We start from the raw sequence: 22,227 nt of genomic DNA, 5'->3' as shown, positions 1-22,227 counted from the left end.
ATCACTGTATCAGAAAATAAGGGAAGGGTGAGTGAGATTTAAATTTTTATGCCACAGGGAAATTATTGGATTTTTAAATTTAACACCCTATCACCACAACAGTTACATAAAATTATAGAAAATGGTTAACCTCTTAAGGTCTAAGGGCGTACCTGTACTCCCTTTCTATAACGCGGGGCCACAGCCCGTGGCTAATAGCACAGCACTGATGGTGGTATTAACCCTTTAGACGTGGCGTTCAAAGTTGATCGCCGCGTCTAAAGTTAAAGTAAACTACCCCCAGTTAGCTCAGTCGGCTGTTCGGGACCGCCGCGGCGTCCCGAACAGCTGGAGCACACAAGGAGGTTCCCTACCTTCCTCCTGTGTGTCCGATCGCCGAATGACTGCTCCGTGCCTGAGATCCAGGCATGAGCAGTTAAGCTGCAGAATCATTGATCAATGTTATCCTATGGGATAACAAGGATCAATGTAAAAGATCAGTGTGTGCAGTGTTGGGCTATAACATTGCAAAAAAAAAAAGTTAATGAAGTTAATCATTTAACCCCTTCCCTAATAAAAGTTTGAATCACCCCCCTTTTCCCATTTAAAAAAAAAAACAAAAAACTGTGTAAATAAAAATAAACGTATGTGGTATCGCCACATGTGGAAATGTCCGAATTATAAAAATATATAGTTAATTAAACCGCACGGTTACATTTTTTGGCATATGCGCAAAAAAATTCCAAACTCCAACATAGCGTATTTTTGGTCACTTTTTATGTCATGAAAAAATTTATAAAAGCGATCAAAAAGTCAGATCAATGAGCCCTCATACCACCCCATATGCGGAAAAATAAAAAAGTTATAGGGGTCAGAAGTCGACAATTTTAAACATATTAATCTTCCTGCATGTAGATATGTTTTTTTCCAGAAGTCCGACAAAATCAAACTTATCAAACTTATATAAGTTGGGTATCATTTAACCGTATGGACCTACAGAATAAAGATAAGGTGTCATTTTTACTGAAAAATGAACTGCGTAGAATTGGAAGCCCCCAAAATTTACAAAATGGCGTTTTTTCTTCAATTTTGTCACACAATGATTTTTTTTTTTTTGTCCATTTAGCCGTATATTTTTTGGGGGTAAAATGACTGGTGTAATTACAAAGTAGAATTAGTGTGCAAAAAATAAGCCATCATATCGATTTTTAGGTGCAAAATTGAAAGATTTATGTTTTTTTAAAAGGTAAGGAGGAAAAAACTTGTGCAAGTCCTTAAGGGTTTAATAAAACTGATCTGTAGTGTTTTGTTTGCTAACAATGAGTGCCTTTCTTTTTTCTCGCTTTATGGTTTTATATATGCCATTTGCTTATTCTAGCAAGTTTACTAGGTTGGCATGTATATATAAAAATGGAGAATATGGATTTCCTAAAGGGGCATACCCATATGGTTTATTATATCCCCTGTATTGAGAGCATATGTGGCAGTAGTGGAGAAGAATTATAAATAATCTCTGACTGTCTGATGGGTCATTGGACTCTGGCATATACACTATTTTTAAGTAACTCTTGATGTTCTGTTAAACTCCCCTGATGACGTCGTTTAAACAGGCGACAGAAACGCGTTGGGTGAACTAGTCACCAGTAATGGATGACTAAGGGAGTAATTCCTATTATTTGAGTTGTAACTATCATACTCAAATAAAAGAAGGGGAGGTGCTTATGTCTCAGCAATATAGCACTCCCTTGATATATCTTAACAGCTCTCTTTTCCTTGTTTTGGTACTTTCTGACATAATACGAGCACAATATTCACATATATGTTGCTTTTATTAATTTTAAGAATGGAAATAAAAGGTAATTTTTAGGCACCTCTTTCACTGATAATGGTCAGCTGGTGATTATATAGAATATGGATTTGCTTAGAAAAAATGTTTTTTGATGATCACATGTAAAGTGATAGATATAAAAAAAAAAAAAAAAACTTTTTAAGGTTGTTAATATATATTGTTTTTCTTAGAAATTCCTGATAGTTAAAGAGGTTATCTAACATGAGGTGGGGTTCAATTTTGCCCATTGCACATGATACATAGAAATAAACATTTACTTAACACCGACGTTCTTGCGGTGCCTCTGGTGTTCCGCTCCATTCCCCGACTGCGATCCAGCAATCCCTGATGTCACTCTGGGCCCAAGGGTCTAAATTTCTGGCAAGTAGAGAATTGTAGCCAGGAAAAAGAGGAGGACACCGGAGGCACCGTGGGAACATGTGGGAGGTAAGTTAATGTTTATTTTTTTTTATATCATGTGCAATGGGCAAAATTGTAAACCCTTCCCTGACCCCACTGAATAACCACTTTAATATTGGCACTGTATTATACGTATAAAGTAAGTGCAGACAGCTCTTTTGAGTCACCTTAACATAGCGCATACATCCCGAATGGGGTCTATAGGTGACTCCTGTCAAGTAATTGAAATCAATGAGATTAGCTGCTTTTTTGTATTATTCCCCAGCTCAAGCATTCTCAATTAATGTACCAACCTTTAGGAGTCACTGTATAAAGGCCTTGGAAAATTCAACATATATGACATCTTGCCCCTGGTCCAGTCTTGAGCTCAGCTCCTCATAAAAACTGATCAGGTTAGTTTGACAGGACTGATCTTAAAGGGGTATTCCAGGAAAAAACTTTTTCTTATATAACCACTGGCTCCAGAAAGTTAAACAGATTTGTAAATTACTTCTATTAAAAAATCTTAATCCTTTCAGTACTTATGAGCTTCTGAAGTTAAGGTTGTTCTTTTCTGTCTAAATCCTCTCTGATGACACCTGTCTCAGGAAACGCCCAGTTTAGAAGCAAATCCCCATAGCAAACCTCTTCTAAACTGGGCGTTTCCCGAGACAGGTGTCATCAGAGAGGATTTAGACAGAAAAGAACAACCTTAACTTCACAAGCTCATAAGTACTGAAAGGATTAAGATTTTCTAATAGAAGTAATTTACAAATCTGTTTAACTTTCTGGAGCCAGTTGATATATATAAAAAAGTTTTTTCCTGGAATACCCCTTTAACCTCTTAAGGACGCAGGGCGTATGGATACGCCCTGCATTCCGAGTCCTTAAGGACGCAGGGCGTATCCATACGCCCGTGGGAATTCCGGTCCCCACCGCTAGCCGGTTGGGGACCGGAGCCAGATGCCTGCTGAAATCATTCAGCAGGCATCCCGGCATATCGCCCAGGGGGGTCATTATGCACCCCCATGTTGGCGATGGCCGACAATTCAGTCCAGCGATCTGCAGCGATTCCGGGTCAATCGGGTCTCCAGTGACCCGGTGACCCGGAATCACTGGCTGATCGGGGCCGTCTCTGACGGCCCCGAACAGCCATAGTCAGCAGGGGTGAGGTGGCACTGTTGCCACCTCACGATCACCCTGATTCGTCGGCCGGATTACCAGCCGACCAATCAGGGCGCCTGCTGCGGGTGTCACTCCCGCACCCGCTCCGCCCCTCTTCCGGAGGACGTGAGCGGGTGCGGGAAGACGACCCAGGGTGCTGGGGACCCCGATCCCCGGCGTCCATGTTGGGATCGGGGCCCCAGGAGCGACGGCGGCGGCGAGGGACAGTCCTGCGACGGAGCAGCAGCAGGAGGTGAGTTACAGCCTCCTGCTGTTGCTTAGCAACAGTTCCCAGCATGCAAAAAGGGCATGCTGGGAGCTGTAGTTATGCAACAGCAGGAGGCAGACCACCACAACTCCCAGCATTCCCTTATGGGCATGCTGGGACTTATGGTTTTGCAACAGCTGGAGGCACATTTTTTTCTATGGAAAAGTGTACCTTCAGCTGTTGTATAACTACAACTCCCAGCTTGCACAAACAGCTAAAGTGCATGCTGGGAGTTGTAGTGGTGCATCTGCTGGTTGCATAACTACAACTCCCAGCATGCCCATTGGCTGTCGGTGACTGCTGAGAGTTGTAGTTTTGCAACAGCTGAAGGCACACTGGTTGTGAAACTCAGTTTTTTTTTTACCTAACTCAGTGTTTCACGACCGGTGTGCCTAAAAGCTGTTGCAAACTACAACTCCCAGCAGTCACCTTACACCATGCACCGTACATGCTGGGAGTTGTAGTTTTGCAACAGCTGGAGGCACACTGGTTTTGAAACACTGAGTAAGGTCACAAACTCAGTGATACATAACCAGTGTGCCTACAGCTGTTGCAAAACTAAAACTCTCAGCATGTACAGTATGTCAGCGCATGCTGGGAGTTGTAGTTTTGCAACAGCTGGATGTCCCCCCCCCCCCCAATGTGAATGTACAGGGTACACTCACATGGGCGGAGGCTTACAGTAAGTATCGGGCTGCAAGTTTGAGCTGCGGCAAATTTTCTGCAACAGCTCAAACTTCCAGCGAGAAACTACTGTGAACCCCCCCCCCCCGCCCGTGCGACTGTACCCTAAAAACACTACACTACACTACCACAAAAAATAAAATAAAAAGTAAAAAACACTACATATACACATACCCCTACACAGCCCCCCTCCCCTCCCCAATAAAAATGAAAAACGTCTGGTACTCCACGGTTTCCAAAACGGAGCCACCAGCTGTTGCAAAACAACTACTCCCAGTATTGCCAGACAGCCACTGACTGTCCAGGCATGCTGGGAGTTTTACAACAGCTGGAAGCACCCTGTTTGGGAATCACTGGCGTAGAATTCCCCTATGTCCACCCCTATGCAGTTCAAACCTGAACTGGTCCCTGAAAAAAAGCGAGTTTCAAAATTTTGTGAAAAATTTGAAAATTGCTGCGGAACTTTGAAGCCCTCTGGTGTCTTCCAAAAGTAAAAACTCATCAATTTTATGATGCAAACATAAAGTAGACATATTGTTTATGTGAATTAAAAAAAAAATTATTTGGAATATCCATTTTCCTTACAAGCAGAGAGCTTCAAAGTTAGAAAAATGCAAAATTTTCACATTTTTCATCAAATTTTGGGATTTTTCACCAAGAAAGGATGCAAGTTACCACAAAATTTTACCACTATGTTAAAGTAGAATATGTCACGAAAAAACAATCTCGGAATCAGAATGATAACTAAAAGCATTCCAGAGTTATTAATGTTTAAAGTGACAGTGGTCAGATTTGCAAAAAATGTCCGAGTCCTTAAGGTGAAAAAGGGATCAGTCCTTAAGGGGTTAAACTCAAGCTGATATGGAGTCATCCATTTATTTTCATTGAGATACTCCAAAATAGCATCACTTAAAAAAAAAAATTCACGTACAAATTTTTTTTATTTACGTACAATAGAGATTAAACCTACTCCTTTGTGACTCCTTTTTGAATACTGCCACCTTGGTCGACCTTTCTTCTAGGCCATTCAAACATATACTGATACAATGATAAAAATGCCAAAAACCAGGGAACCACAGTCACTAGTTAATTAAAGGGGTACTCCTTTGGAAAAAAAAATAAAATAAATCAACTGGTGCCAGAAAGTAAAGCAGATTTGTAAATTACTTCTATTAACCCCTTAAGGACTCTGCGTTTTTCCGTTTTTGCATTTTCATTTTTTCCTCATCACCTTCTAAAAATCATAATGCTTTCAATTTTGCACATAATATTCCATATGATGGCTTATTTTTTTACACCACCAATTCTACTTTGCAGTGGCATTAGTCATTTTACCCAAAAATCTATGGCAAAACGGAAAAAAAATTCATTGTGCAACAAAATTGAAGAAAAAATGTCATTTTGTAACTTTTGGGGGCTTCCGTTTCTATGCAGTGCATATTTCGGTAAAAATAACACCTTACCTTTATTCTGTAGGTCCATACGGTTAAAATGATACCCTACTTATATAGGGTTGATTTTTCTTTGTACTTCTGAAAAAAATCATAACTACATGCAGGAAAATGTATACATTTAAAATTCTCATCTTCTGACCCCTATAACTTTTTTATTTTTCCACGTACGGGCTGGTATGAGGGCTCATATTTTGCGCTGTGTTCTGAAGTTTTTACATTGATCTGATTTTTTGATCGCTTTTTATAAATTTTTTTATGAAATAAAAAGTGACCAAAAATATGCTATTTTGGACTTTGGAATTTTTTTGCGCGTACACCATTGACCGTGCGGTTTAATTAACGATATATTTTTATAGATCGGACATTTACGCACGTGGTGATACCACATATGCTTATTTTTATTTACACAGTTTTTTTTATGGGAAAAGAGGGGGATTCAAATTTTTATTAGGGAAGGGGTTAAATGACTTTTCTTAACTTATTTTTTCACATTTTTTTCCCAGTGTTATAGCTCCCCAGGGTCCCGACTATATGAACAGCAGCAGGGACCGACCCAGTGTGATGCGGGGTCATGGCGTGACCCCGTTTTAAACACCTGGACCGGGCGCAGGGCGTACAGGTATGCTCTGCATCCTTAAGAGGTTAAAAAATCTTAATCCTTCCAGTACTTATCAGCTGCTGTTATGATCCACAGGAAGTTCTTTTCTTTTTGAATTTCCTTTCTGTCTGACCACAGTACACTCTGTGTAGTAGCAAATCCCCATAGAAAACCTCTCCTGCTCTGGACAGTTCCTATAATGGACAGAGGTGTGTCAGCAGAGAGCACTGTGGTAAGGGAGAAAGGAAATTCAAAAAGAAAAGAACTTCCTGTGGATCATAACAGCAGCTCATAAGTACTAGAAGGATTAACATTTTTTAATAGAAGTCATTTACAAATCTGTTTAACTTTCTGGCACCAGTTTATTTAAAAAAAAAATATATATAATGTTTTCCAGTGGAGCACCCCCTTAAAGATATTGTTTTATTAGTGAATTGTTAATTCAAATATAACCAGATGTTTTCTAGGCAGTGTGAACAACCTCCAGTTTAAATATACTAATCCAGTGTAATTGCAAAACACATACAGGCAAATTAGATTGACAAAATATGCAGAACTACATTGGGATGGGCAAATTAATCTAACTGTGCTTTGAATACTCGCAAATTAAAAATCAAAGGAAAAACAATTATGCGGCAACAGTTTTATTCAAGCCAAACATTTTCTTTTTACTCCTTTCACATGAATATAATCTCGAAATGTGCGGAACACACAGACGGTTTTGATTAGCTGTTGATTCTCTTGCCAAGTACTAACTTCCCTTGGGCAAACTTCCAGTGGTCCTTTAACTTTGATTTTCAATAGGACATCTTTCTTTATACAAGTCCACAAAGCACCGGCCTTTAGAGGGGTGGAAGAAAAACACAAAAAAATAACAGAGCATCGAAAGATTAAAAAAAATATGTTTTTACTTTTGGTTTTGCTAACATCAGCAAATTAAAGTGCATAGACAAAGTGACAATAATTTGGAAAGCAAAAAGGTAACTGGAGCTGAATTTGCTGAGAGGAAGTAAATTATTGTGCAAGAAAGGTCAACACTGAGTGCATTGGATAAGGTTAAACGCAGTTGACTCAAAGAGATTAACAGAGTCTATGGATAATGCAAAAATAAGACTAGATTTTTTGGGATGCTTTTTTTTTAGGTTTTTGTACATTTTACACAATAAAGCCAAACCATATTTTACAAATAAAAAAAAAAAGGTAAAAAATTACAGTTATAAGGCTGCATTAACACGGCCGTCTAGACCTGTCCCGATATTCTCCCGTCAAAAAAAAAACGACTTTAAAAAAAAAACAAAAAAAAAAACGACAATAACGAATGCAAATGGATGTTATCCATTTGTATCCGTTTGAATCTGTTATTGTTCAGTTAATTAACCAAAATATTTTTTTTTTGTTCTGAGTATGCTCAGAAGTAAAAACGGATAAAAAAAAAAATGGATCAAAAACTGATTGAAAAAAATGGATGACATTAACCACATAGGGACCCAGGGCGTACAGGTATGCCTTTGGTCCCTGGTACTTAAGGACCTAGGGAGTACCTGTACGGCCGTGGGAATTTCGGTCCCCGCCGCACGCCAGGCGGGGACCGGACCAGGGTGACTGCTGATATCGATCAGCAGGCAACCCGCGCAAATGCCCAGGGGGGTCATCAGACCCCCCATGTCGGCGATCGGCACAAATCGCAGGTGAATTCACACCTGCGATTTGCACATATTCCGGGTCATACGGGTCTATTGTGACCCGGAATATAAGGGGAATCGCGGTTGTCTAAGACACCTACGATCCCCCTGAAGGGATAGGAGTAAGGTGGCAGGGGTGCCACCCCTCCTATCCCTGCTATTGGTCGCCAGAAGTGACAACCAATAGCAGATCGGGGTCGGGGGTCGGGTTAACTTTTGTTTTCCCCGTCCTGCCCACCCACAATAGGCGGGGCAGAATGGGGAAACCGAAGAGGACCAACGGCAAAAGATCCACTTACCCATCCGGAGGCAGCGGGCGACTGTGATCGGCAAGCGGAGATGTCGTTCGGCTGGCTCCCTGGATCCTACGGAAGCCGGTGAGTTACCTAGCAACATCTGGAGGGTACAGTTTGAGACCACTATACAGTGATCTCCAAACTGTAGCCCTCCAGATGTTGCAAAACTACAACTCCCAGCATGCCCAGACAGCTGTTTGGGCATGCTGGAATATGTAGTTTTGCAACAGCTGGAGGGCTACAGTTTGAGACCACTACACAGTGGTCTCTAAACTGTATCCCTCCAGATCTTGCAAAACTTTGGGCATGCTGGGATTTGTAGTATTGCAACATCTGGAGGGCCACAGTTTGGAGATCACTGTGCAGTGGTTCCTTAACTCCAGCTTCTACATCCAGAATTGAAATAAAGGCTGAAAACCTAGAGGGTATTTAGAAGTGGATGCGTTATACTGTTGAATTGTGACAATTTTATCACAAAGAAGAGAAAGATTTAGGATACCCTTAGATTTAGTGCTCATTTGTATTTCTCCTATAAAGGAATAAAGACATAATTTAGACGGAACGGCTCATCTAACAGTGGTTATAACTTTATCTTGATCTAGAAATTGTCAGGTGTGTAAAATGTTATCTTTCTGTCAAGCTTGGTGGAGTTTCTACCATAATCATTTGATCTTTGTGATCTCATATAAGTCTGGTTCCTGAAACGGTAAGGCTGCTGCTTCATCTTGGCTGTTTTTCAATGACTCCTCCCCAACCGTACCACCAAAAATGATTTCTTCCTATTTCCTGGGGGTAATCCATTAAGACTTAAATGAAGTTATAAGAGAAAGATAAGACTGACCTATTTCTTGTTATGATGTATCCGTGACTTTTCAAAGTAAAGCATGGACTCATAAGGTAATCTTCACGTTTTAGAACCGGCAAGTTTAAAATGAATTCATGACTTTAAACTAGCAGGTGACATAAAACATTATTTATTTGGTGGCCTAATCTTTAAAAGGATGAAAATTTATGTTTCCTGAGCCATAAACACAGCCTCTGGCAATTACATATCGTCCTTTGGGATCCATATTCATAGTGGTTGTTAGGCTCAATAAAGCAGTACAATTATTCCCTTTTTTTTTACTGGGCTACCTTCTGTCAGAGAAGAGAAATAACTGCTGATCTTATACAGTGGTCCCTCAACATACGATGATAATCCGTTCCAAATGGACCATCGTTTGTGGAAACCATCGTATGTTGAGGGATCCGTGCAATGTAAAGTATAGGACAGTGGTCTACAACCTGCGGACCTCCAGATGTTGCAAATCTACAACACCCAGCATGCCCGGACAGCCAACGGCTGTCCGGGCATGCTGGGAGTTGTAGCTATGCAACATCTTGAGGTCCGCAGGTTGAAGACCACTGGTATAGGAAGTTATACTCACGTGTCCCCGCCGCTCCGGACCGTCACCGCTGCCCTGGATGTTTCCTTCCATCGCTGTCGCCGCGTCCCCGTGGTGTCATCGACGCTCCGGCAAGGCCTCTGCTTCCCCGACATCCTCTCTCTCCGTCACCGCCATCACGTTGCTGTGCATGCCGCTCCTATTGGATGACGGGACGGCGTGCGCAGCGACGTGATGGAGAGCGCCGACGATGCAGGGGATCCCGAAGAGGACGCGTTGGAGCCCCGAGGACAGGTAAGTGATCATCAGCGGACCACACGGGGCACTGTAAATGGCTATCCGGTGACAGCTGAAGCAGTCTGCGCTGCCTGATAGCCGTTTATGTGATGGCCCGACATAGAAAAGCATTGTATGTTGATGCTGCCTTCAACATGCGATGGCTTCTGAGAGGCCATCGTATCTTGAAATTATCGTATGTCGGGGCCATCGTAGGTCGGGGGGGTCACTGTAGTTCAATATTTCAATGCATGTTTTCTCTTCATAGAGTACCGGATAATTTTTTCTCTGACAGCTTATTTGTATGGTCCTTGACATTGATGTTATTTTGTCTTCTGCATTTTAGCTCCAAGCAGCTAAACCTATGAGACAGGTCAGCTCTGTGACTTTGTGTCTCCAACTTTCCAAGACGATAAAGATACATCCAGTTTGACATGTTGTTGCCGATATGTAAGCTTGTGTTGACAAATGTAGTCTGATCACTGTTGGCTTTCTTAATTCCAGTGATGTCTTAATGTCAACATTCAGATTCTCAATGGAAGTTACACTGTTCCCAACAGCAACTGTGTTTTGGGATCTAAGATTCTGAACACCTTGCAGTGTCACTGTACATGACAAAGATTCCTTCTACTGCTTCATTTTTGGTTTGTTTACAAATGCTCGGCCACTAAAAACCTCCCTGTCATTTCAGGTAACTTTTCAGAACAGAACTTTTTCTGGTCATTATACTGTATAATTGATATGTGGTATTTTGCATCAGATTTTCTGCTCTGGAGGCTTCATCTCTAAATTGCAGTTCTTCCAGAGCTGTTGGGCAGAGGTCCCTCCTTTTCCTCCTCTACCATATGTCATAAGAACACTCATGCAGTCCTTTCTACGGAAAAATAAAAGAGTTATAGGGGTCAAAAGAGGACAATTTTAACAAACTAATTATTTCACAAAAAGTAGTTTAAAAAAAAAATTTAAAACTATATAAATTGGGTATTTTTGTAATTGAATTGCCCTACAGAATAAAGATAACATAATTGAAGTAGCAAAATGTTTTTTATTTATTTAATTTTTTTCAATTTTACCCTACAATTTATATTAACAGATAATACCAAGGATAGTAGATATTAGCTCAGATAGTAGAAGGGAGGAATAAACTGTGGAGGGCAGCTCACACAGGCTGGAGAGAGACTATGTACAAGGCAGTCTACAGGGTAGAATCAAATAGGCTGTGTACAAGTATAGAGAGGAAATGCAACACAGAACATTGAGGAGGCTTTAAAGGAAAAGTAACCAAAAAAAGACGTATCGAAAACATGTTTTTGGCATCATTTGGGTATGTTCACATTAACCCCTTAAGGACCAATGCAAATAAACCTGTACGCCCCTGAAAGACCAGGCCTGTTTTTTCAAATCGGGGATGTCTGTCTTTATTAGAGAATAACTCTGATAACGTTTTGCCAATCACGATAATTCTGACACTGTTTTTTTGTCACAAGTTGTCCTTCATGTACATAGTAAAAGTAAGCCGATATCATTTGTAGTTTTTTTTTTACAATGCAAAAAATCATGAAATTTTTACAAAAAAATTATGATTTTTTGCTATTTTAACACTAATTGGTTGCATATATTTATACATACTGACCAAATAGTTTATGAAACTTATACTTTCAGATGTCTACTTTATTTTGACGTCATTTTTTAGTTTTTAATTAACATTTTAAATTAGTTAGAAGCCTAACAATTTAACTTGAAATTTTGAAAATTTTGAAAATTTGAAAAGTACATCTTTTTTTATGTGCTATGCAAGGTTTGCAGAAATTAAAAGGTAGTGGAACATAGGAACACCCCTCCAAATGACCCCATTTTAAAAACTAGACCCCTCAAGGTATTCGCTAGGGGGTACAGTGAGTATTTTAACACCATAGTTTTTTGGCAGGAATTATTACAAAGTCAGTGTTAAAAATTCAAAAATTGCAATTTTTCACAAATGCATCATTTGGGGGGCATATTTTTTGTACATCACTTCTGATATTGAAAGAAATGCTATATTTTATTTAGCTGCTTGTCCCATGTTCGGAAATACCCCCGCTTTGGGCATATATGGTTCCATGGCCGCGTGGTAGGACTCAGAAGGAGAGGAGCGCCATTTGGCTTTCAGGGCAGAACAGTACCACCACCTCCACAAGTGACCCCATTTATATACCGCACTCCTACAAGTTATTGGCTGCACCAGGGACCACTCTGATTAGTCCTTGGTCGGCTGGCAGTATAACGCATCTGTCTGTGATAGTTAAGGCTCCTGATGGATATATCCGCCATGTTGTGGGAATAAAGCACCCGCTCATGGCGAATATATCCATTACTGCTGCGGCTGGGTAGCTCAGTGTGTCCGCTCATGACTGCTGGCGGAAAATCCGCCGCTATGAGTGGACGCACAAAGCTACCCAGCCGCAGCAGCGAGCTCATTACCGTGACTGCTGCATAATGTGTAGGATCACGTGGCGGACATGTCCGCCAATGCGATCCTACACATTATGCTTTTTTTTTTAATTAGATTCATTTAATAAATGTATTTTTAATATATATATATTTTTTTTACACTTTTATTACATTTTTATTTATTTTTACACTTTTATTTTATTTATTTATTTATTTTTACACTTTTTAATGCTTTGGAATACTTAGTATTCCAAAGCATTGCAGTTATATGCTGCCTGCCAGTTTTCACTAGCAGGCAGCATATTAGGACGTGCCTCTCAGGCAATACCCAGGGCAGACCTGGGGGTCTTTGTAGGACCCCCGGCAGCCCAGGTATGCAGCAGCACCCCTGCGATGCTCCGGGGTGCTGCAGGAGAGACAGAGGGAGCCCCCTCCCTCTGTCAGAACTCCTTACAGCGCGCGCTCACTTCTGACCGCGGCTGTAAGGGTTAAACTGCCGGGAGTGAAGTGAACTTCACTCCCGGCAGTGCGGCAGGCCCCGGCCAGCCGCGTATTACACGCAGCACCCCGCAATCGCAATGCGGGGTGCTGCAAAGGAGACAGAGGGAGCTCCCTCCCTCTGTCATAACACTTACAGCCCGCGGTCACTTCCGACCGCTGCTGTAAGGGTTAAAACTGCCGGGACCGAAGTTTACTTCGGTCCTGGCTGTGCAGCAGGGTCCCGGCTGTGTGATACAGACGAGTCCCTGCCGCGATCTCGTGGGTGCACTGGGCAGCACCCACGAGAAGTATGGACGAATATAGACGTCCAGGTGCGGGAACGCCCGCCAACCTGGACGTCTATACTCGTCCATGGTCGTTATCAGGTTAAAGGGGTATTCCAGGCCAAAACTTTTTTTTATATATCAACTGGCTCCGGAAAGTTAAACAGATTTGTAAATTACTTCTATTAAAAAATCTTAATCCTTCAGATAGTTATTAGCTTCTGAAGTTGAGATGTTGTTTTCTGTCTAACTGCTCTCTGATGACTCACGTCCCAGGAGCTGTTCAGTTCCTATGGGGATATTCTCCCATCATGCACATCACATGCCCATCCCATCCGGGACGTGACATCATCATTGAGCAGTTAGACAGAAAACTTCAGAAGCTAATAACTATTGGAAGGATTAACATTTTTTAATAGAAGTAATTTACAAATCTGTTTAACTTTCCGTAGCCAGTTGATATATATATATATAAAAAAAGGTTTTGCCTGGAATACCCCTTTAAGGAATTCTGCGAGGAATAACCTAGGCTAGGTTCACACATCTTTGTGGTCTCCATCACAGGTTCTATCAAAAAGATGTGCTATTTTATCCAGTAAAATGCTGGAAACTTGATGGACCCCATTAAAGCCGAAAACACGCCCCCTCCCATAGACTTGTATTGAGGGGGCAGGGTGTGACGTCACATGGGGTGGACTCATGACATCACAATCTTCAGCCCCCGTGGTCGGGATGGACTTAGCGTGAGGACCTCCAGCGGTTCCAGAAGCCACTACAGATGCATGCCGCAGCGGAGATTCCGGGGGTCCCCAGCAGCGGGACCCTGGCGATCTGACATCTTATCCACCTATCCTTTGGATAGGGGATAAGATGTCTAGGAGCGGAGTACCCCTTTAATAGTTGCTTCATTCCAATGCCCTCTTGAAGCGGGACATTAGTTACCGGTTGTAGTGATATGTGGGGCTCCCATGTACCCATGAACAGGATGGACTACAATGCTTGAGTGATCTTGGAATCAAGATACAGGACCAGCAAGTGCGGTTACATGCACTTCATTGATGATGCACTACAGTTGGCTGGTTCAAATAAGTAAAATACAGCAGAGAATAGATTGTTTAGAAGGGGAAAAGGTTATGTTTAGAGTTTGGCACACAACAGACATGGACAAGAATACAAGAAGCTATTTAGGACATTACTAATAACAACAAAATGGTGCAATAGACAGAAATTGCTGTCAGGCTCAGCTCCATACTAAGGCTAGGCTTCCACACAGGTGTTTTCTGGAAAATTTTGGAAAGCTGTTACTGCAGTTTTTAAGCCAAATTCAGGAGTGTATTCAAAAGGCATGGGAAATATAAAGGAAGGACTTATACTTCTCTTTCCTAATCGATCCACTTCTGTCTTTGACTCAAAAACTGCAGTGGCTGTTTAAAAAAAATAAAAAAAAACTGTGTGGAAACCTAGATTGATAGTGGCTATGCCTAGAAATATATTTTACACAACTTGATGCCCACCTTCTTGCTTTATTAATATAAATTCCAGGACAATACCAGTATAAAACAGTAAGTCTCTGACGTGTTTCATGCACTCGTGCACTAAGTCATAGAATATCGTGCTCTATGACTAAGCACACAAGTGCATGAAACGCGTTTATATTAATAAAGCAAGAAGATTTTAATTCATGCCCGATTGCTGGACATTTTCCTTGTTTGGAGTCTGCTGCTTTGAAGCCGGGGCAGTGTCGGCGGGTCCATGGCACAGGTGTGTGGAGTTGGCTAGAGTAGAGCTTGTGCCTATTACACAGTTCAGTATCATGTAGGGGCGCACAACGGTCATTGTTCGGCTACACATGCCACAGGGCATTACACAGGGCCATGTGGGGTTGATGAACTACAATTTTCAAACATTCTAAAAGCATCACTGGCCCAGTTACTCAGAACAATAATTGTCTTGTTCACTGATAGATGCCCCTTGTAATAAGGCTCTTAATCCCATATCAAGCACATTATTGGTAAACAATAAAGGGGACACAGCACTTCTTCAATCTGATTTCATGATTTCAATAATCTATTTTACGGAAAGGTCATATCAATGTAATAGTCCCAGAAAAGCCCTTCAAGCACTAAATACATTGCTGATATCCTCTGTGAACACAGCATGTAACTGTACAAAGAGACAGTACTTCTAATTCTGTTTCATACTATGAAAGTTGAAAATGTATTTGCATTTCCATAGTTTCCAGAGTGGATATATTTTACCAATCTGATTTGAAGGAGGTGGATCCATTGCCACACATCATCTAAACCATATAATTTTGTCTTATTTTATATATTGTTTTTAATATCCCTGTTCAAATCTGGCATTTTAATAAAGAATTATTTAGCCAATGTTGACATCATTGTCTCTAGCTTAAGTTTTACAATTAGTTAAATGCAATATTTTCAATGATCACTAAACCCAATACATATATACACTCCAAATCGGTTGTTCTACAAGTACAGTTATCATTTCTGAATGCCCAGTCTATGTGCCATCTAGTGGTTAAACTGGTTTTGTGGAAACAAGCGAGAAAAGTTGCAAAACATTATAAAGTCTGTCTGGACATACAGAAATGCATAAGGAACTGCAGACCCCCCCAAAATACCTGTACTATATCAGTCACTAGACTGTTTTTAATAATAGTCTCTATAGCAGATATACTAATGCAGTATCATAGACTGTATTCTTCTGCTTATCTCCACAGTCTCTAGAATGTTTAAGCAAACACTGTAATCCTGCAATACAGTCCATCATATGCGCTCTTTATTTGCGGTATGTTCATGTCTCTAGTGATACTACTAACATTATTTTATAATTTCAATGTACAGCACAGTGTATGATGAATGTATGATCACCTTGGTGTCAAGTATTTGAGAAGGGGTGTATCTGGCTTAGAAAACAGAGAAACACGAACCTACAGAATGCTTATACAACAGTAAGTTCTGTAATACTTCAAATATACCTGTTTGAAACACAACATAATGTACACTTTATCTGACCTCCATAATACTCATCCCTAAGGAAGTAAGCATATTCCAGACAGCAGGGTATCAATGTGAAACAGGAACTTATAAAGTAATAGTGTATCACTTGGATATGTCATCACCTTCATTGTTCACCTCTGGCTTCCTGCTAAGACATGGTGATGTGATTCTTGCATCCACAATGCAGATATCTTCCATTCATACATATAAGAGAACTTTTCAATCATTACATCTATACATTCCTACTCTGGAAGAAAATTTGTGGGAAGGATAAGGCATATGGAATATCTCATAAGTCATGGAAGGGGCGTTATTCTTCCAATGGGCGTTTGAGAGTCCTATATGATATACCTGCCTTGGAGGAGAATATGTACATATTATAAAAAAAAATATCTCTACTAAAACACAATATGGCCTACTGTGATATACCATAGAACATCTCAGATCAGGTTTACAAACCTTTACCATACAAATGCGTATTAAAATTAGTCTAGGCCCACTTCAATGACGACGATGGGATGTATAAGCATAAACACATTTTAAAATGGGAAGAGGAAATGGGTAAGACCTTCCCCATTAAGACTTGACAAAAAGCCATAACACTATTTAAATCCTCAACACACTGTGCTAACCATGGTGAACGGTACAGCAAATTATTACTAAGTTGGTACTTTACCCCTTGTATGACTGGCTTCCATATTTGAAGGTCATTAAAGGACTGCTGGAGAGAATGCGGAATGACGGAGTCTCTATCTCATATTTTCTGGAAATGCCCTCTCCTATCAAGATTGAAGAATATGACAGAATTAATAAAATGGCTTTGCCCATCTGTGAATGAGTTAAAAATGGAATCGGTCTTATTATTGTTAGAAGTTGACAATATTCAATTTAATGTAAGAACTCTGATATGCCATGTCTTCCACACATACAGGGTCATGATAGCAAGAGCATGGAAAACAAAACAAATACCAACTATAGATGAGATAATTCAGTAAGTGAACACAAATTACTTGTTTGAAAGAACGATACACAGACAGATTCAGTGTTCATGTTGGAACAACAAGTTCCTAATACAATAGTTCTGCATAGCAGAGTTCCTATATAACCTACATGCTTACCTACACCTCATGTACAAAAAACTTGTGATGTCTCTTCTGAGGGAGTGGAGGAGAACAGCAAGACCACCCGGTGCCCTGAAGTTTGGACCGATGCATTATTCTTCCCTGAAAAACAAATGGAAAATATAAGTAAGTAAACCAAGCAAATGTAGCCAGGATGCCAGGCCAATATGTACAGTCCCTCCACACACAGGGCAGAGCCCCCAGCCCCAGTCTGTTTGGTGGTGGCAGTGCATGAAGCCCTCCTCCATCCACCTCCTGTCTCCCTGACCTTTTGACGACTGTGTCACAGAGACCTGAGCAAGGGGAAAGTCAGCATCCTCCACTCCGGCTCCTTTTTATCAATTAACAAAATGCAATGTGAATGAATAGACGAAAAATGTATATCAAATCAATATTTAGTGTTTTGCCTTCAAAACAGTATCAACTCCTCTAAAAACTTGCATAAAATTAGGACACATCTGTGTAGGGGGCAGAGGTGATGTTGTAAAATAGAGTTTCATGGTAAGATTGTGCATAACAAGAAAAAAAACGTGGTTTCAAATTACGGGAAATGCTCAACCCCAAATGCAGTTTATGCTGGGGGAGCAGATCCTGCCCTTGTAGTCAGTTGCTAGAGGCAATCCCCAGCATAAAATGCATACAATGGGGGATGCCAGATGCAGACTACAAGTGCCACAATGGCATCCTACACCAGATGAAAGGTGTGGATAAGTAACATATAAAATAATGCATAAATTCAGGTGCACTACTGTGGTAGAGAGTAACATATGACTAACCCTCAAAATGATGGTTAGAATGACATTTATGTATTATTCTATGTGTTACACATCCACACTTTTCATCGGGTGTAGGATGCCATTGTGGCACTTGTAGTCTGCAGCTGGCATCCCCCATTGTATGCATTTTATGCTGGGGATTGCCCTTAGCAACAGACCACAAGGGCAGGATCTGCTCCCCCAGCATAAATGCACAACTGCATTTGGGGTTGAGCATTTCCTGCCATTTGAAACCATGTTTTTTTCTTGTTGTTCATATCTTTTACTTGGAGGTGTATAAACTCCAAATCTAATGTGCCTTAATCACTTAAAGGCAGCATTTTGGTGCACCTGTGAGGTCGGCATCACATCAGCCTACTTGGGTGGGGCTCATAGCCTTCCTCCTCCCATTGTATGTGTGCCCAGTCACACTGGAGTGAACTGGGAACAGGCTGTGAGTCGGATATAATGCTGCTGTAATTGCCCACTGGCCCCTGGTATTGCTCAGATGGCACAGGTAGGTTTAGTGTTAGGTCCCGTGCCACTTGAGAAACCTTGACATTGGTGGGCGGGCTCAGGTATGTCCTTCATATAAGGATATACTGGCAAATGTCTCAATTTTAACATAATTTTGAGGGTTAGCCATATGTCACCGTTTACATCTACCACAGTAGTGCGCCTAAATTTAATAAGATTGTGCATAGCAACAGGACATAAGGTAGTCATACTGCATCTGTGAGGTCTCTCCCGGGCAAAGATTTCAAAGCAGATAGGAGTTTCAAGATGTACTGCTCAAGCTATTTTGAAGATGAGCAAAGAGAAAGGCAACATTCAGCACTGTAAAAGCAGTAGTCAGCCAAAGAAACAGTGGAACAGATGAAAGACACTTCATATTTACTTTCCTTTGAAATCAAACAATGTCCAACAGTGCCCTAATGTAACTACTGGTCCCAACTCCTCCTAACAGCTTGGTCAGAACAGCCTATACAGTGGGCAATTCGTTGAATTGACCATTCTGTTTTTCTCAGTTCAATGATGTGCACTCTCCCATAGTATGTCAGCTGGGCAAAATGTCATAGAGATATGTCTAGCAGTCAATGATCTCTCACAAAGAGGAACTCTACCCAAAAGTACCCTCTGAGAGTCTTTTTATAGATAATTTCCCTCTTGTGGCAAGACAAAGTGTCTAATCAGACTTCATCTTTAATAATATACATATCTTCCTGAGACATAACTATACTGCATGGTGAGTTTTCCGGCAATCCAACATTTCCAATTTTTTCTATTCTTGTCAATGTGTACACTATCATGTTCTTGAATGTTTGGGGTAGGTTCTTTAATACATCAATCAAAAACATTCAGCTCCATTGGAGAGACAATCTAGTGATGTCATGAGGGAGGGTTTTATAATCTCTTGCTGGTGTTTGTTGGTGTCTGTTTACATTCAAATTTTGGCACATATTTCATCATGTATTTAAGGATGTCCCAAAAATGTCTAATTTGTATTAGACATTGTATTGTATTTGTAATTTTTCATAGCATATTCTGAGTAAGTAGATTTCTGTGGTGTTTTTTTTTCCATTCTCTATAAAGCTTTAAAAATGTTTCTAACCCGAAAAATGGCAACACAAAGCGTCACCAAAGTAACTATCTAATTCTAGACATGAAAATGAATACCTATATAAACCATCAGACCACACAATGAGTATAAATAAGTATTTAAGTTTACTGAGAGAATGGAAACAAGAGTCAAAAAAAGTGGTAGTAAGGGACAAAGCCATTACCATTTATTAGTTGTTATTTTTATTTGTAGACTCATAAGTATTTTGTCTCTTCTACGTGACTATTTGTGGAGGTTTTTGACCTGTTACCACTTTTTTTTTTTATTCCTGCATCCATTATCTGTGAATATTTTTCAGTCTGCAGACTGCTATTTCATGTTTTTTTAATTTTTTTTGTCTTCTATTCTTTGTGATTCTCAATAAACATTGATAATTATTTGTATTCAGTGTGTAGTCTGATGGTTTATATACAGTATCTCACATAAGTGAGTACACCCCTCACATTTTTGTAAATATTTTATTGTGTCTTTTCATGTGACAACACTAAAGAAATGACACTCTGCTACAATGTATAGTAGTAAGTGCACAGCCTTTATAACAGTTTTTAATGTTGTGTCCCATCAAAATAACTCATCACACAGCCAGGGCCAGATAATCATTGGCACTATGAAGTGCATGCTCCGGGCCCGCAGGGGGCCCCCGTCACATTCGGGACATCCCTGTGTCCCGAAAAATCTTTTCAGGACACAAGGATGTCCCGGTGGTTACCTCTCTGCGGCGGCCCCCACTTTAATTTTAAGAATGCAGGGGCTGCTGGGAGGTAGCGCCCAAAGGAGGAAAGCAGAGCGGAGCATCGAGGGGGACGCGCGCGCATGGTAAGTTACCAGTGGCACGTCATCTTCAGTGTTCTGACCTCCGCTCCTACGGTCCCAGGACCTACTGCTATGGCCCATAGGCCATAGCAGTAGATCGTGACCCCAGTCCCCGCGGTCCCCGGATCGGAGGAGCGGTGGTCGGAAAACTGAAGGGGGGCAGTAAACAGGCATACAGCCTCCAGCCATACACTGTATATGGCTGAAGGCTGTATGTCTGTGGGGGAACTGTACTGCACCTAATGTGGGGAACTATACTGCACCTAATGTGGGGAGCTATACTGCACCTAATGTGGGGGAACTATACTGCACCTAATGTGGGGGAAACTATACTGCACCTATTGTGGGGAAACTATACTGCACCCAATGTGGGGAACTATACTGCCCCCAATGTGGGGAAATTATACTACACCTAATGTGGGGGAACTATACTGCACCTAATGTGGGGGAACTATACTGCGCCCAATGTGGGGGAACTATACTGCGCCTAATGTGGGGAACTATACTGCGCCTAAAGTGGGGAGCTATACTAAACCTAATGTGGGAGAAACTATACTACACCTAATGTGGGGAACTATACTGTACCTAATGTGGGGGAACCATACTGCACCTAATGTGGGGGAACTATACTGCGCCCAATGTGGGGGAACTATACTGCGCCTATTGTGGGGAACTATACTGCGCCTAAAGTGGGGAGCTATACTACACCTAATGTAGGAGAAACTATACTACACCTAATGTGGGGAACTATACTGCACCTAATGTGGGGGAAATATACTGCACCTAATGTGGGGGAACTATACTACACCTAATGAGGGGGAAGTATACTGCACTTAATGTGGGGGAACTATACTGCACCTAATGTGGAGGAACTATACTGCGCCCAATGTGGGGGAACTATACTGCGCCTAATGTGGGGAACTATACTGCACCTAATGTGGGGGAACTATACTGCACCTAATGTGGGGAACTATACTACACCTAATGTGGGGGAACTATACTACACCTAATGTGGGGGAACTATACGGCACCTAATGTGGGGGAACTATACTGCACCTAATGTGGGGGAAACTATACTGCACCTAATGTGGGGAAACTATACTGCACCTAATGTGGGGAACTATACTGCACCCAATGTGGGGGAACTATACTACACCTAATGTGGGGGAACTATACTGCACCTAATGTGGGAGAAACTATACTGCACCTAATGTGGGGAACTATACTGCACCTAATGTGGGGGAACTATACTGCACCTAATGTGGGGGAACTATACTGCACCTAATGTGGGGAACTATACTGCACCTAATGTGGGGAACTATACTGCACCTAATGTGGGGGAACTAAACTGCACCTAATGTGGGGGAACTAAACTGCACCTAATGTGGGGAACTATACTGCACCTAATGTGGGGGAACTATACTACACCTAATGTTACGTAGTTACATAGTTAGTACGGTTGAAAAAAGACATACGTCCATCAAGTTCAACCAGGGAATTGATCATAGGGGTGTGAGGAACTATACTGCACCTAATGTGGGGGAACTATACTGCGCCTAATGTGGGGGAACTATACTGCGCCCAATGTGGGGGAACTATACTGCGCCCAATGTGGGGGAACTATACTGCGCCTAATGTGGGGAAGTATACTGCGCCTAATGTGGGGAACTGTACTGCACCTAATTTG

The 22,227-nt window shown here is 41.2% G+C and overlaps 2 long non-coding RNA genes across 3 annotated transcripts in view; one reads left to right on the top strand and one right to left on the bottom strand.

The window, feature by feature from the left end:
- The window catches only part of LOC130356511 (uncharacterized), a 48,505-nt gene extending 31,481 nt beyond the window's left edge, over positions 1–17,024 (top strand). Inside the window, exons 2-3 of the long non-coding RNA XR_008888903.1 lie at positions 16,075–16,181; positions 16,937–17,024. This is a non-coding gene — a long non-coding RNA (uncharacterized LOC130356511). The remainder of the gene's footprint in view (positions 1–16,074; positions 16,182–16,936) is intronic.
- Positions 7,013–22,227, bottom strand: part of LOC130356510 (uncharacterized) — a 58,448-nt gene continuing 43,233 nt past the window's right edge. For both annotated transcript variants that reach the window (XR_008888902.1, XR_008888901.1), the window contains 4 exons: positions 17,349–17,453; positions 16,907–17,009; positions 9,780–10,887; positions 7,013–7,214 (listed from right to left, as the gene is read on the bottom strand). This is a non-coding gene — a long non-coding RNA (uncharacterized LOC130356510). The remainder of the gene's footprint in view (positions 7,215–9,779; positions 10,888–16,906; positions 17,010–17,348; positions 17,454–22,227) is intronic.

This window comes from Hyla sarda, chromosome 2 (genome assembly GCF_029499605.1).
Source record: "Hyla sarda isolate aHylSar1 chromosome 2, aHylSar1.hap1, whole genome shotgun sequence".
In the NCBI taxonomy this organism is placed as follows: domain Eukaryota; kingdom Metazoa; phylum Chordata; class Amphibia; order Anura; family Hylidae; genus Hyla; species Hyla sarda.
Note: the sequence above shows the minus strand (reverse complement) of the source record. Positions and strands in the feature narration are given on the sequence as shown.